Source organism: Meriones unguiculatus, chromosome 12 (genome assembly GCF_030254825.1).
Source record: "Meriones unguiculatus strain TT.TT164.6M chromosome 12, Bangor_MerUng_6.1, whole genome shotgun sequence".
In the NCBI taxonomy this organism is placed as follows: domain Eukaryota; kingdom Metazoa; phylum Chordata; class Mammalia; order Rodentia; family Muridae; genus Meriones; species Meriones unguiculatus.
Window position 1 is genome coordinate 95,129,252 of NC_083360.1, and position 14,728 is coordinate 95,143,979.

The 14,728-nt window shown below is 41.7% G+C and overlaps 1 long non-coding RNA gene across 3 annotated transcripts in view; it reads left to right on the forward strand.

The window, feature by feature from the left end:
* LOC132646674 (uncharacterized) overlaps positions 1-14,728 on the forward strand; it is a 501,797-nt gene that overhangs the window by 400,989 nt on the left and 86,080 nt on the right. Inside the window, exon 3 of one of the 3 annotated variants that reach the window (XR_009584922.1) lies at positions 5,998-6,179. The exons of the other annotated variants lie outside the window; for them this stretch is intronic. This is a non-coding gene — a long non-coding RNA (uncharacterized LOC132646674). Of the gene's footprint in view, positions 1-5,997; positions 6,180-14,728 lie in introns of those variants that run through there. 3 annotated transcript variants of the gene reach the window in all.

The following is a 14,728-nucleotide window of genomic DNA, read 5'->3' on the forward strand; positions in this document are numbered from 1 at the left end:
TGCTACCACCTTGCTCTTAGCTTCCTCCATCACCACATGAAAGTTGCAGTTAAAAAACACACATCAAAGAGAGAGTCCCATTGAAAAGGCGATGACTGCCTGCTGAGCTGGCATTGAGAGCCTGGGCTTTTGTTTCAGTGGCCACTCTGACTCTGTCACTGCTTCCCTGTTAGCTCCAGGGTGGATCTGACGCGCTCTCCTTCATACTGGAATGTGTGTTTGTGGGGCTCACTTTTAATCAGCTCATTGGAGTTGCTGAAGCAAGAACTTCCTTTTCTACCACGTCGGAACTTTTCAATGGAAACTTTGTTTGTTTAGATTTCTGCTTAACCTCAGGGCCCCCAATCTACTAAAACCTCAGAAAGGCAAGCTTCCTGGAGCATCTGATAATCATGTATTGGAGATGGCGATTCTTCCACGAAATGGATAATGTAAGGATGGCGACCAGAAACACATATTTTTGTTTTTATTTTTGTTTTGTATGCAGTTCAGTTCTCCCAGGCCCACTGACCTGGCTCTACTTCTGGTTAGAGTGTGAGGGACTGACTCTGAGCTACCCAAGCAAGCAGGCACCCCTGCAAGTTCAGACACTCCACTGACACACAAGAATCCAAGAATCCTGTTTCATGCAGATTTACATGGTTTTGCAGGTACCTTTTTTTTTTTAAATGAGCTTGCATGGATTGCCAAAACGGATTGATGTGATGTTCATTTGCTGTGTTCTTGTTGCTAGAGTGCCATTTTTAGAGAATCTGCACCCACAATTCCAAAACATCTGTGCGTAGGTAGCAGCTGGCAGCAAAGTCAGGTCCAGTTGTGAATAAGATGCTTATGCCTTCCTCAACTTGTTCGGTCCCGTTTCCCTCTTTCCTAACTTCACACATGAGAAAAAAAGACTTTCAGGATGGTATTGAGGCTGAGAACCCAACATCCCAGTTTGTGGTACCTTGGCTCAGTGAGTGTGTTTAGCTGAAGGAAATGAGAACTCTGCCCTCCCACCCTTCTGCTCTCCTGCTCCTGCTCACCAAAGCAAGTCATACTACTTAGAAAGTTCCTTCTCTGACCTATGTCCCCAAAAGTGCTCCAGGAACTTTTCTGAGATTGGTGCCACACTAGTGTTTTCTGTTGCTGCAGAAATAGCTGACCTCTAAGGCATCTTATAGAAAGGAAACCTGTAAGACAACTCATATGTGAGGGATAAATGTGCATCGTGTTAAGGAGGCCTAGCAGTTAGTGGCAGTGTGGTGGCAGGAATAGGAAGCCGGGAGCACATATCTGCAAATGCAAGCGAAGGCCAAGAGAGCAACCTGGAAATGGCAAGAGCAACTGAGCTCTCCAAGCCCACCCCAGTAATGTACTTCATTCTGCAAGGCCACACCCCCTAAGCCTGCACAAACCGCCACCAACAACTGGGGACCAAATGTTCAAATAACAGAGCCTCAAGAGGATATCGCTTATGTAAACCAACACAGGTTTCTTCCCTGTGCAACAGGAAAGGAGCTATGGTTATATCAGGAAGAACATCATATGGGCCTTGTGGGGGTCCCCCCCCCCGAAAATGTATTACTGCTGAGTCACAGTCTTTTTGTGCATCATGTTTCTAACTCCTCTTGCCTTTTTCATTATGGCTTGAATAAAAGCATACTCTGCACCCCACCCCCAAAGTCACTGGACCTCCATTTGTGAAAGTACCAGTAACATTTAAAGCTTTGTTGAATATCCTACATGTCCTATCCTTCTCTCTTAGTTCTTTTCCTTTGTGTAGGAATGCAGTTCATGATCTCCTGATGAGTGAGACATCATCACTCTTCTCTCCCGTAGTTGTGGTCCTTGGCCTGGTAAATTTGGTGGTATAACCAGAATTAGAACCAAAATTTCTTCCTTTTGTCCTTTGTGTATTTTACATTATGTTACTTAGAACAGAACATGCACAATCTTTTGGGCAATTACATTTGAAATTATGAAATTTGAGTAAACAGTTAACAATGGGTTTCATTGAGCCCCTGTGCACATGTGTGTCTGAGGGCAGCTTAAGGGTTCTCCCAGAGACTGAAGGATTAGCCAACTCTTGCTCTGCCCATGAGCTGGCCCATCCCTATGGCAGAAATGATGGGAGACAGAAGTTTCTTTTGTCTCCAGGTGAACTGTGGCCTGTGGTCATCATCGTGCCTCATGGGAATATTGGGAAATGATGGTTCTGAGTCAGTCATGAAGAGTTCTCTAGAAGAAAAAAAAAAAAAAAGCATGTAGGATCTACTCTGTCGGATCTCGTGATGTGAATGTGATGTGAATGTGAAACCTCAGTGATTTACTGGAAGTCCTATCTAAATCTCTTTGGATCCATTTAGTTCTTGCTTCTGTCCCAACCTTAGTGCTACCTCCATAAACCAATTTTTGTTCATTCTTGGATAAAAGCACAAACAAGACTAGCTGATTTCTTCGCATTGAAAGAAAATTACGGTACAATGTAAACTGAATATGTAGCCTACCATGTATTGTTACTGAGAACTATGGGCTTTAGTTTTTGTTTCTGTTATTACAATAGATTGTACATATACTGATCCTGCTGCATATTAATATAAGGCTTAATTAATGAATGAAGTATATTAGGTTTAGGGGTTCTCAAAGCAATACTATCAGGTAGCTGAAGCCAGTGGAGTCCAATGCACATGATCACAGAGGTGAAGCTGTTTTTTTAGAAGAGGAGCTTGTGCTTCTGACTCCCAGGCAGCAATCCCGATGTTCCCAGGAGCAGGGGAGCAGGAGAGTTGGCAAGTTATGGTTGAATGATGAACACAAACCCTCTGGCATATGTTACATCATCTCTGAAGTACTTCTAATACCCAGTACTACATAAACACCGTGATGACGGTTTCTACAGACTAAGAGGGGAAAAGAGCCCAGGTGCTCAGTACAGATCCATCATTTTCCTCACATTTTTGAATGAATTGATTGAGTAATTTGAATTAAGTTGATTGAATAGACACATAAGGAGGGCTCTGGCTTTTTGAAAGGTATTTATTGCACTGCTGTCAGTGACCAGCAGGAGGCAATGAATGGCTTTCCTTTCTTTCTTTCTTTCTTTCTTTCTTTCTTTCTTTCTTTCTTTCTTTCTTTCTTTCTTTCTTCCTTCCTTCCTTCCTTCCTTCCTTCCTTCCTTCCTTCCTTCCTTCCTTCCTGTGTGTGTTTTCAGGCAGAATTTCTCTGTGCAGCCCTGGCTCTCCTGAACTCTTTTGGTAGACCAGGCTGGCCTTGAATTTACAGAGATCCGCCTGCCTCTGTCTCCCGAGTGCTGGGGTTACAGGCTTGTGCTACCACACCCAGCCGCCTGTTCTTTTTATAGATATTTACTTAACAATGCCTTCCTTTGGTGCTTTCCCCCCCATCAGGTATGTACTATTTTCTCCCTACTTCCTTCCTTGTTTCTCTGAACTCCCATGTTGTTAACTCTTGATTTTTGAGAAGTACATACCCGTAGAATAATGCTGACAGGTACAATTTGTCTGCCATCCTATGTGCATTCTCTCATGTGATTTACTCAGCTTTTTACTTTTTATTATTTTAACTTATTTTTTACACTTTATTTGTAGCCCCTCTTTCATCTCCTTGCCGTCCCACTCTCCTTCCCTCTTTCCCCATCCCCTTCCCCTAGCTTTGATGTGTTCCATGCTGTAGATCAACTGAAGAATACACTAAACACTGCCTCTGTCCTTGTGGAGTTTACAATCTTGAAAATGTCTCAGTTAATTCATTACTCAAGGGCTTTGCTTTTAAATGACAGTCTGAAGTTGGTAACTCACCCAGGCTGGGAATTTATAGTTGTGCATGGGATTAGGAGAAAGCTTAACCACCATGGCCAAGTTCAGAAGTAGGTAAGATCTAAAGAAAGCTTGGCAAAGGAGAGCATGGCCAGGTCCTGCTGCAGGAACATTTCAGGTAGTGTCAAATTCCTGCCCTGTTGACACTCTTTCTTCCTGAATCATCTCACCCACCCTGCATCTTTTTTATTTCCTTAAGATGTGCCATTTTTAATAGGAATGTTAAGTTGTCTGGGCCTACACTTCTGCCCCCATAATGAAGAGAGAGCTAAGGAGACCCTTGCCTCTGTGTGGTAGGCGGTAGGGTTTATAATAGTACATTATATAACAGCTCATTCTGGGTGGTATTTTTTTCTGCAGTTGTGAAGGCCGTGCCACCATGATAAGGTTTAAAAATACATCAAGTGTAACAGAAACTTCCTAAGTACTTTATGATGTAACACAAAGTAGATCAGTTTACATTCTCAGAACAATGCCAGTGTCACTATAGAAGGCCATGAATAGAAATCCTGAATAATCATACATTCCACAAAAGATTTTAAACTTCTAATTATTTATATTTCAGTTATAATTTTAAGTTAACATAATATATCCATATATGTTTCATATTGTCAAATACTGTAACAACTGTAAACTCTTGTTTACTTATTTTCTTATTAATATAAAGTTCAGTGTAGATGCTATTGGTTAACAAGTAAGTGGTCTTCAATATGGACCTTTAGGGCTCTGGGCTCTTTCCACTGGGTGGATCTGTCAACCCTCTGGGCCATATATTCTGCTGAAACCTCATTATTTGGCCAGAGGTTAAGGAAGGAGTCAGAATAAATGATCACATGATGTATTTTTATGGGCATACATAGAAAGCTTTTATCACTTCTTCCCACATCATGTTGGCTAGATTTCAGTGACATGACCATCCAGCTGCGAAGGACTCTGTGTAGAAGCAGAAGGAACAGGTTTTCACTAACAACAAGAAGCCTGTCACATGAAAAGAACTTAATATTTTTTATGTCCTTCCAATTCCCTAAACTTAAGCACCTCCAGCTCTTTTTGGGGGCCCATGACAACAAGCATGGCCCTACAGTTCGCTCTAAAAAACATATGTGTAACAGAAGCAATTATTGAATTTCAAATGTTAAACTTCAAAGCCAAGGATTCAGAATTCAGTGATCTGTGACACGGTCATTTCTACAGGTGTGTCCAGATATCCCCATCACTCAAGCTCAGCACTACACACACTTAGGGCTAGATAGTTCTCCATTGTCAGGAGCACTCTTGCATGCTATGCAATGTTGTCAGCGTCCCTAACATTTGTTTATTAGGTGCCACTGGTTTTCGTTCTTTATGTGAGCTGAGAGTTCCTCCGTATTGCATATGTAGTCTAGATAGTGTAGTCATCTTGGCTAAAAAACTCGGTGACTGGAAAGATAGCTCTGTTTGGCAAAGTCAGCATGAGTGCTTGAGTGAGATCACCAACACTCATGTAAAGAGCCAGCTGTGATGGCATGTACTTGTGCTCTGAGTGCTAGAGAAGTAGTGACAGGAGGATCTCTGACTGTCCCTGGGGGACAGCCCATCACGGGGCCAGTAAGAGTTGACACAGATTCTCTGTGTCCAAAACCAAGGCATATGGTTCCTGAGGAATGACACCAAGGCTGACTTTCGACAGACATGCATGTAACACATATACATATGTACCTGCCCAGACAAGGCCATTCATGCATACGTACACACAAAAGTAATAAGAAGGACAGAGTCAGAGAGACAGACAGAGAGGTTGGATCTGAGAGGCCTGGAGACGGGCAGGTAGACCCTGCTAGTATGGACCTCAGATGAGGGTACCGGTGGGTTTTAGGTGAGAACTCCTCTTTGTGCGATGTAGATAAGAATGGGGAAGAAATAGCAGATGGATATTTTGATGCCGAAATGCGTGTTTGGCACTTCCCAGCTCCATTCCATTCCGAGGCCACAGAATAGCTTCCTCATGATGCCATCTGACAGTAGTCTCAGGCCTGCTTGCTCTCTTGTTCAGAAACATGGACGCACTTGAACAGAAGCTGGGAGTTGAGGACAAAGAAAGTTGGGCATGCAATAGATTTACCAATTATAGCCAAGACCAACTGACCTTCCTTCTTCCCTTCCTTCTTTCTTTCTTTCTTCCTCCCCGTTTCCCCTGCAGTTTAGCCCCCTGGTGGATAAAGATTTACTCTACATCTGTGATTCAGCCTCCCCTGTGGAGACAGAGACATTAAAGAAGAATTAAGAATGAAGACAAGTATATTGATCTCCCTCACCAATCTCCTTCAACCAATACCTCTTAATCACAGAAGAAATTGGAGCCCAGTAAACTACTTTAATGAGCATCCGTTCTATTTCCTTGTTCTCTGTTTGGGAGGGAAGCTATCTTCTTGCCTCCCTGCTTCCTCTTTATTTGTTTGTGAGCCACTCTCTCATACCATATCTATATTTTATCTTATGTATATATGCATATATTTTTGCATTTTTATCTGTGTTTTGCTATTGCATGGGAGGTTTATTATTGTAGATCATTGTGAAGCACCTGAATATTTTGCAAGACAATGAGCCTCTGGAATGCTGGTATCCGAGGAACTAATTTGGTGCAGCAAGAGAGAGCAAGAAAAAAGGAAACAAAAAGAAAACAGTCACTATCCATCTGGTTTCTAGACAGTATTAGGAGGGCATAACTTGTTCCTGTCTGAGTGAATTCAGTGGATGAGTATTATACAGTGGCTGCTTAAAATGTGTAACCAAATCAGAGCTGTTCCTTAAATTAAAAACAAACCCCATGGCTTTCACAGCACCGTGGGCCTCACATTTGCAACTCTGCTCAGGTGAAACAAACTCCCATCCCAAGAGGGTGGGCAGACAGGAGAGCTCTTACTGCAGAAGCATAAATTTCTCCCGCCTTCCAAATGATATTTTATAAAATTGTAAAGGAAATTGACACCCTAAAGTGCCTGGGTAATGCCATGTCATAAACTTCATACTGTAAATTGGAGGACTAGGGAGGATGTGTTCTAAGCAGCAATCTGTGTACTCAAAAACAGGGTCCATGTTCCCAGGCTGCCCCTGGCTTTGTGTTGCCCAGGGGAAATCAGTACTTTTGTCAGGGCGTGCATCCCCCATCTCCTGGGTGTAGATGGAACTGTTTGCACCCTCCCTTTCTCTGTTGTCAGCTGTACCTTGCATTATTGGGATTCAGAAAGAAGATGTTTATGAAATACTTTGAAACCTTGGGTAAAATATTTGTGTGCAAGCCTAAGTCATTATCAACAGTATTGTTATCCTTATCGTTTCTATGTACAGGCAGTTGAATATTTGCAAATTATGGATAGTAATTATCTGAGTACATACAGTAATTCAAGTACCATCACCAGTGCTTGACATTAGTATTTCATGGCAGCTTGCAGGGCAATAAATAGTACGGCGATGCTTTCCTTTGACAGTTGTTGATTATTTATTGGGGGCTCACGATCACTGAGATGCTGTAATTAAGGGAATTTTAAACTGTATCTGCCAGGACCTTCATCATCCCTGATATGCTCGAGCTGGCAATCATCCTGTACTGCTGGAAGTTCCAGTAGTAACAGAGATTCAGAAAAACCTCTGTGTCCTTATCTTCAGTAAGGAGGTGAGGAACCCAAGGCACAGAAAGATCCATTGGCTCTCGCAAAGCTGTGGAGTCAGGCAAGACACCAGCTTGGAACCAGGGCATCTCATGTACTTCATGTGGTCTATGGGGGCTCTTTATTGACATGGTTGTTTTTCACAATACGGGATTGTCTCTGGCATGGATTAATAATGTGTCTATAACACTTAAAATTGCTTAATCCAATTTTTTTTTTTTTTAGTTTGCTCCTTATTGCTATTTCCATGGGCTTTAACTACTTAGCAAAGACAGAAGGTGCAGAATTCCTCAGTGGCAGAGCCCTGGGTTAAGAAGTTGAAATTGAGTTTGACAAGTGAGATTTAAATAAAAGTGTAGCCCATGGGTTAGAGACATAGATGCCTAGAAGATAATGGGAAGACTCCCTGGGATGCTATGGCACTGCCCCCTGGCATGAACTCAGTCTCATTTCTCTGGCGAGGGAAGGCATGTAGCCTCCATGTTCTACCTTTTCATCCGAGATATAAACGAAGATGATCAATTTCTATCATTTAACTGATGATGCCTATAGAAGACAAACACACTTTGGTTGTTGACAATTGCTAGAGAGAGTTTAACAGCTGATTACTGCAGTAGCTCCTCCCTGCTAGATAAAAATACATTCTCAGAGTATATCTTGGGCTGCTGTTTAATTGCAGTGATGCTGTCAATTTTTATAATGCAGAATTGTCTGTGGCATGGACTAATAATGTGCCTGTGGTCTATAATACAACATAGACCCCTCTGATTTCCACCAGTGACACCTCACCTCCTTGCTTTATTGTCTTGTAGACAATTCTTTTCTTCTAGGGAACCACTCTTACTTTAGTAACTAGGGACTTGGGGAGGGGTTGAATTTTGGCAGGAAGATATGGGTTACTTCTAGAATTATAGAAGAGTAATTATGTTACATGGTGCTGGAATATGTTACATTCTTAAGAATGCTGAAATGGAGGCCACAGGAGAGACTGCTCCTCTGACTTACCTACCAAGTAGCTGTGCAATGTAACAACTCACTTAACATTTCCAGGCCTCACCTTTCTCTTCTGTAAAATGACAGAATTTGATTAAATCAATTCTAAAGCCCCCTCTGGTCATAAAATTATAGGAATCTAAGTGAGTTGAAAATTGATGGTACAATTTAGGAGGAAGCTTCCTGAGTTATGGAACTTCAAGAAGACATGATTTTAATTCTTCTGTAACACATAAATTATAGCAAATGACCCACGAGCTGAAGCGGTGAGGTGCCAGTGCTTCCAAAGTGTGAGGAGACAGCTTTGTTCCTATGCTGTACTCTGGCCGCTGTTTCCTGAGAGGTAAAATGTGGTTATATTCAACCTGAGGCGCTGAGAGATTACATCGCTAAACATTAGCCACTGTAGACTAAATTGGTGCTGCTTGCGTGGCGCGAGGTATAACAAGGCCGACTGGCGCGTAGGGTAGAGCACATGTCACCCAGACGTAATGCCCATGTGCATGTGTGCTGCAGCACACACTTTGCCCAGATATAGCAACGCTGATGTGTCCCCATAGCACACACCACACAGTGGTGCACATGTGTGTGACACTGAAGACATCACACATGGAGTGCTGACGTGTCTACACCTGCAGCACCGATATCCTCATGCTGATGCTTATGTAGCTGAGGATCCATCTCAGTCTATTACAGAGTCTCCTTCTGCATGCATAAAAAGGCAGCCCAGTGGCCACACCTCAGTCTGCCATAAACCCAGCAATTCAGAAGCTTTACAAGCCCCTATTAACCGGAGCCACATAGCATAATCTTTATTGAAGCCCAGATTCTTACAGGAGAAATGCTTCCTTATTTTGCTCTATGCAGCCACCATGGAATTCAACCTATGCCTCCAGCCCTGTGATTTGAGGAATTAAAGCAATTTTGGAAGGAGATGTCAAGACCTTTCTTGTTTCTGCAAAGCCATCTTAATCATGCCTGCCTCTTTTCTTCGGGTTGATTTACATAACAGCATGACATTTCATCATTAAGGAAGCAGGTCCCAATCTTCCATGTCTTTTTCTTGGCTTGTCTGGCAAGCAATTCTCTTTTGCAAGCTATGAAATCCTTAAGGAGGACTTCCTGGCAAGGGAAAAATCCTCAGTCATCCAACAGTCTCTCACTTTTCTATTTTAAATCTTGGCCATGCACATATGGTTGGGCATGTGTGTCTAAAAATTTCTTCCACATTGACTAACTTGAGCTATTTAATAGATTGTGCTGGCCGTGGGCTCGGCAGCAAATCCTGTGATGCGCATCTCCCTCCCTTGGGAAGCAGGAATAGGCCGCATGCATTTGCCTTTGTGCTTTCCTTGTAATTTCCCTCTCCTGCCCTGTTAGAGCATAAAAGTGAAAGCCCGCTTCTTTGCTCATTTTTCTGCAATTAACATTGTTCCTGATCTCCTCCTCCCTGCTGAAAAGAGAGATCCCCAAATACCTTGCTTAATGTCCCAGCCACACTACATTCCCTTGGGCTTTGCTGGGGTATTCTGACAAATTTCTAAGAACAGGAGAGCTGGATGCCATTTCAGCCCCATTGCTATGCAAGGCTTGATAATGTGTGTGTGTGTGTGTGTGTGTGTGTGTGTGTGTGTGTGTGTGTGTACATGTGTGCACAGTGTGACTCAAGTCAACCTCAACTTGTTTCTAAAACTTGGAACATCGTATTTCCAACAGTCTAAAGCACAGGCCTGGGTCCTATTAGGTCCTCAGAAGTGGTAGTTAAAATGAATGTGAAGACAAGGCTGCCTTCTGGCAAATTTGCTCCCTCTTCCAGGTTGTGTTGAATTGGGCCCGAAGGACATGGGGAGATGAGGGAAGCATGCACCCTTAGCCCATCTCCAGCTGTGTCTCTTTCAGGCATGAAGCCCAAACCCCACGGCTTTCCCAGCAATTGAATAACTCAGAGAAACTTGCTAAATCATACGCTATGATCCAAAAAAATGATTACCCTGCCAGAAGGTGAGCTGTTGAAACTTCCTGGAGGAAGTCACTCCCAAAAGGACACAGAACAGTAATAACAACAACAACAGGAAGACAATAATCTCAGTATCATGAAGATGATGGTCACAGAGTACTGTAAAAGCTTGCAGAGGATCTCTTGTCCAGAAATGACCCGTGGGGGTTAGACACCAAGACTGTATCATCTGGCACTATCTTAACTTTCTGCCTGCTGTCACAGCAGGGACATTACCTTCCTGCTGGAGTGGCCCCAGGAACTTTATTTTCTGTTGAACGTTAAATGTGTCCCTTTAAGTTTATTACAATCCGCATGAAAGACTAAAATGCCACATGACTTGTAATTAGTGGCCCTTCCTTCCCACCAGGGTGACAAGCCCGTAAGGAAGGAAGTCAGAATGGTGTGAGGTGTTGCCAGAATGGTGTGGGCTTACCTTCTTGGAGGGTTGCTTTAAGCAGCATACATTGCTTCATGTTATATGAAATAATGGAAGAATGTGTGGCTTTTGGACTCCAGACATAGGCAAGAGTAAACATTTATTAAAGGGGAATCTCTTTTTTAACTTAACTTTCTCTTTCTAGAAATCAAGGCAACATGAAATAACATATATGTCTGAGTACCTTTCCAAGTCATGTGTGCCTCCTCCTTTAGTGGGGTGTCTATTATGTCTAATGGTATCAGCAATATTCTGACTCTAAGACCTTTGTTTTCTTTTAAAATATGGTGCCTAACATCACTGTATTGTCAGCTGTTCCTCCTGTCTTATGCTTTCTGAGAAGGTTCCTCCCTGTTGTGGCTCCTGGTGTTCCTTGGTCTTCAGTTTCCTCTTCTCCAGTTTATCTTTTTGTTCCTTGAGTATAACCCATTCTGCTTTGGGTTTATTGCTCTCTAAACCCAAATGCTCAAGGGCATCAGACCCTGGACAAGCCTGGGCACCACAAAAAAAAAAATGTGCATGGCCAACTTGTTTTCTGAAAAGCTGGCTCTCTGCTTTCTTCTGAGACCCTCAGAGGAGTGGGGAGTCCCATTCAAGATTTTCCAACATAGAACTTGAAGTTTGACTGTGATAAACAGCTGGAAATTTTGAGTGGTCCAGCAGCCTATTGCCTGGCTGACAGCCAGTGTTCCTGTCATCCTCATGGTACGCTCATTCCTCTTCCTATTTTCCACCTGACAGCAGCATGAGGCCTTCACTGTTACTCTTTCATGTTACCAGGGCAGAGCATGGCTGTGTGACCTGGCCAGGCTGCAGAGCAGAAGAACACAGTCTAGCACAAGCACCCACAGTATCCTACTCTGTCTGTTGCCTTTGTGCACTGTAGCTGGCTACACCATAACAAAGACAACTACAGTCTGTTTGGTCTGTATTAATGTACACAGTCTGACTTTCAAGGCAGCAGGGCTACCAAGTGCATGAGACAGAGCTTTAATTCTTATGTTGATACTCATTATACATTATGCTGGACTAACTCAGGGTCAGCCACTCTATTTTAGCGCTGCTTACTAAGAACACAGATTATTTCCTTAGGTACAAAAAGTTTTTAATTTATAAAGACATTTACATTGGGCTTGATGGTACGGTACTGATATCATTGGCGTTTCCTAGTGAAATCAGATAGCACATCTGAGGAATAATGTGTATAAATTCAGGTACATATATCAGAAGATGCAGAGACTGGGAACATTGTTAAATATTTGAGAAAGTGACTACTATTAGTTAATCTAATAAGTGTTTGTTGGTCCTCAGTGTGTACATGGAACTAGTCTGGATGATGCAGACATACAGAGGCTCATAAATTAGTCTCCCTCACTCTAGGGAACTGTAGACTAGCCTGGAGAGGTGACAGAGAAGGGAAAACCACTAAACAAAAATTTTGTTAGGCAAGCAAGCTCGCAGATCACACAGCTGTTAATGTATTTGGCGTGTTGTTATAAATGTTATAAACGATACAGATGTGGTCATTTCCACATGGATGAGGCAAATGGACAGACCACCAGCAATATCATCTTGATGATAGCTGACCTGTTCTGTCATCTCAGCAAGTATCACCACGGCTCACCTTCAAAAGGGGCAGATTTGGATTTTTGAAGCCAGACTATACACTAGGTAAAGGAAGAGAAATTTCCAGCCAGAGTCCTTGTAGCTAAAATTAAGGAGAGAAGATTAAACATTATGTCAAGGAGCATGTAAACTAGTAGAGCACATGTATGTAGATGAGGACTTGGAGATATTAGAAGGTGTAAAGCTATGTCTACATACATGTTATAATTTAATACATTAATTAAGGGTGCCATAGCATGTGCAAAATGCACACTCACACGCTTTCCCCAATTTTTCAATTATATTACTTCATTTTATATAAAATATGAAATAAAACATGTTTAAATGTAACATTAATTTTGTTGGCATCATTTTTATTACAAGATTCCTAACTGGCACTAAGAAATGACCTCTTCTTTCTGTATTCAGCAACTGTTTATTGAATCCTTGGCCATGTCATCCTCACCACCCTGGTCATTTCTGGCTTGAAATAAATGAAAAACAAAACAAAACAAAACAAAAAACAACAGAAGAAAGAAAGAATGAAGAAATACCACAGTGGATGTGGAGGCCTGGGCTGCACTCTGCCGGGACCTCAGAGCGCTGAGAAATGGAGGCTGGAACTGCAGTTGTCTCTGTGGGACATTGATAACTTTCTGAAAACCCCTCTGCCTGACTTTAAAATGTCACATCCTAAAATATTCAGATTGCTGTTGTTGTTCTCTCCATAAAATATTAATGATGAAGAAAGTACTATCATGTTTATTTTAAGCAACTATTTTTTACATTTTAATTAAAAGTTGTAATTCACATCTTTTGACCAATTTATCTTAAATCTTCATCTTATCGGTAATGGACTCAGGGCTAGACTCAGAGAAAATACACATGTTACTTAATACAAACAGTAAAATCTTGGCTTCCTAGAGATATGGTTCTGCTCATTGCTTGTGCCTCTCCAACTTTCCCTTTTTAATTAGAAATATCCTCCTACTTATGCAAGAATACTGGGAATTGGCCATTGTTTCACTCTTTATATATTCCATGAGAACCACAAGAAGACAAACCCAGGCATATTGCAGTGAGTGTTTTGTTATTAAAGCACTTTAAATGGTTACTACTTTAACATAGGGAATCTCTTACATTCAAATATAATTTTTTTGAGAAAAGCTATACACATATAGACCCATAGTGCTCCCCTGAGTGAGCCTGAGGACAGTTTTCACATGTATCTCTTGCAGATGTTCATAGATGTACAGGCAGGACAACCTCCTCTTTTGTTTTAGTCCCCTATCTTACCTTGGGGAGTGATGTCCTGGAAAGTATTGGATTTTCTATTTTAGTCCTATGCTATATAAGAAAATTATTTAAAGTAATGATATACGGAGGAAACATTCTGTATACAGAGACATACTAGGTGTAAGGCAGCTCTGTGTTGCTGTCCTACTGCATTACCTCTGGGTCTGTCCACTTCTCTCCCCAACTAAAACCACATTTGTCAAGAATTCAGTTTGTAATCTTCATCCCTAAAACAAATACCTAATGGTACTGAAAGTATGTTCAAGAATGTAAATGGAAGAATGAGGAAGATGGGAAGAGAGTGAGGAAGAAAAAAAGAAGTAATGAAGGAAAGAAAGAAGGGAGGGAGGGAGGGGGAGAGAGAGAGGAGGAGAAGAATAAAGGAAGGTAAGGAGGGAGGGAGGGAGAGAGGGATAAAGAAAAGAAGGAAGAGAAGAAGGAAGGAAGGGAGTGAGGGAAGAAGGAAGGAAGGAAGGAAGGAAGGAAGGAAGGAAGGAAGGAAGGAAGGATATACAGAAGGAGAACATTTTAAAGGGGCTCACCCAATTGCAGCAGAGCAAAGACTTATCTATATGCATTACTTTGATTTCAAATTATTTTTAGCACGGCTTTTATTGTACTCATTGTTACATACATAAATCTTTAAAGTAATACGTTTTGTAAGAAATGGTCATAAAAATTTACAGCCAGTAACTTTTCCCCTGTCCCTTACAATGATATTCTACTAAAACCATTAAATGGTTCTCATTAATGCCCTTTAAATGATTGTGTAATGACCCACAATCGCTTGTAAGTGAACAACCATTAAAGAATTACCAGTTCTTAGCACGCTTTTAAGTACAGCTTAAATACATGGGAGGCAACATATAATATATTAGAAAAGGTATTAAATTTGAAATAGTAGAAACACAACCATCACAAAAGCATGAGTAGG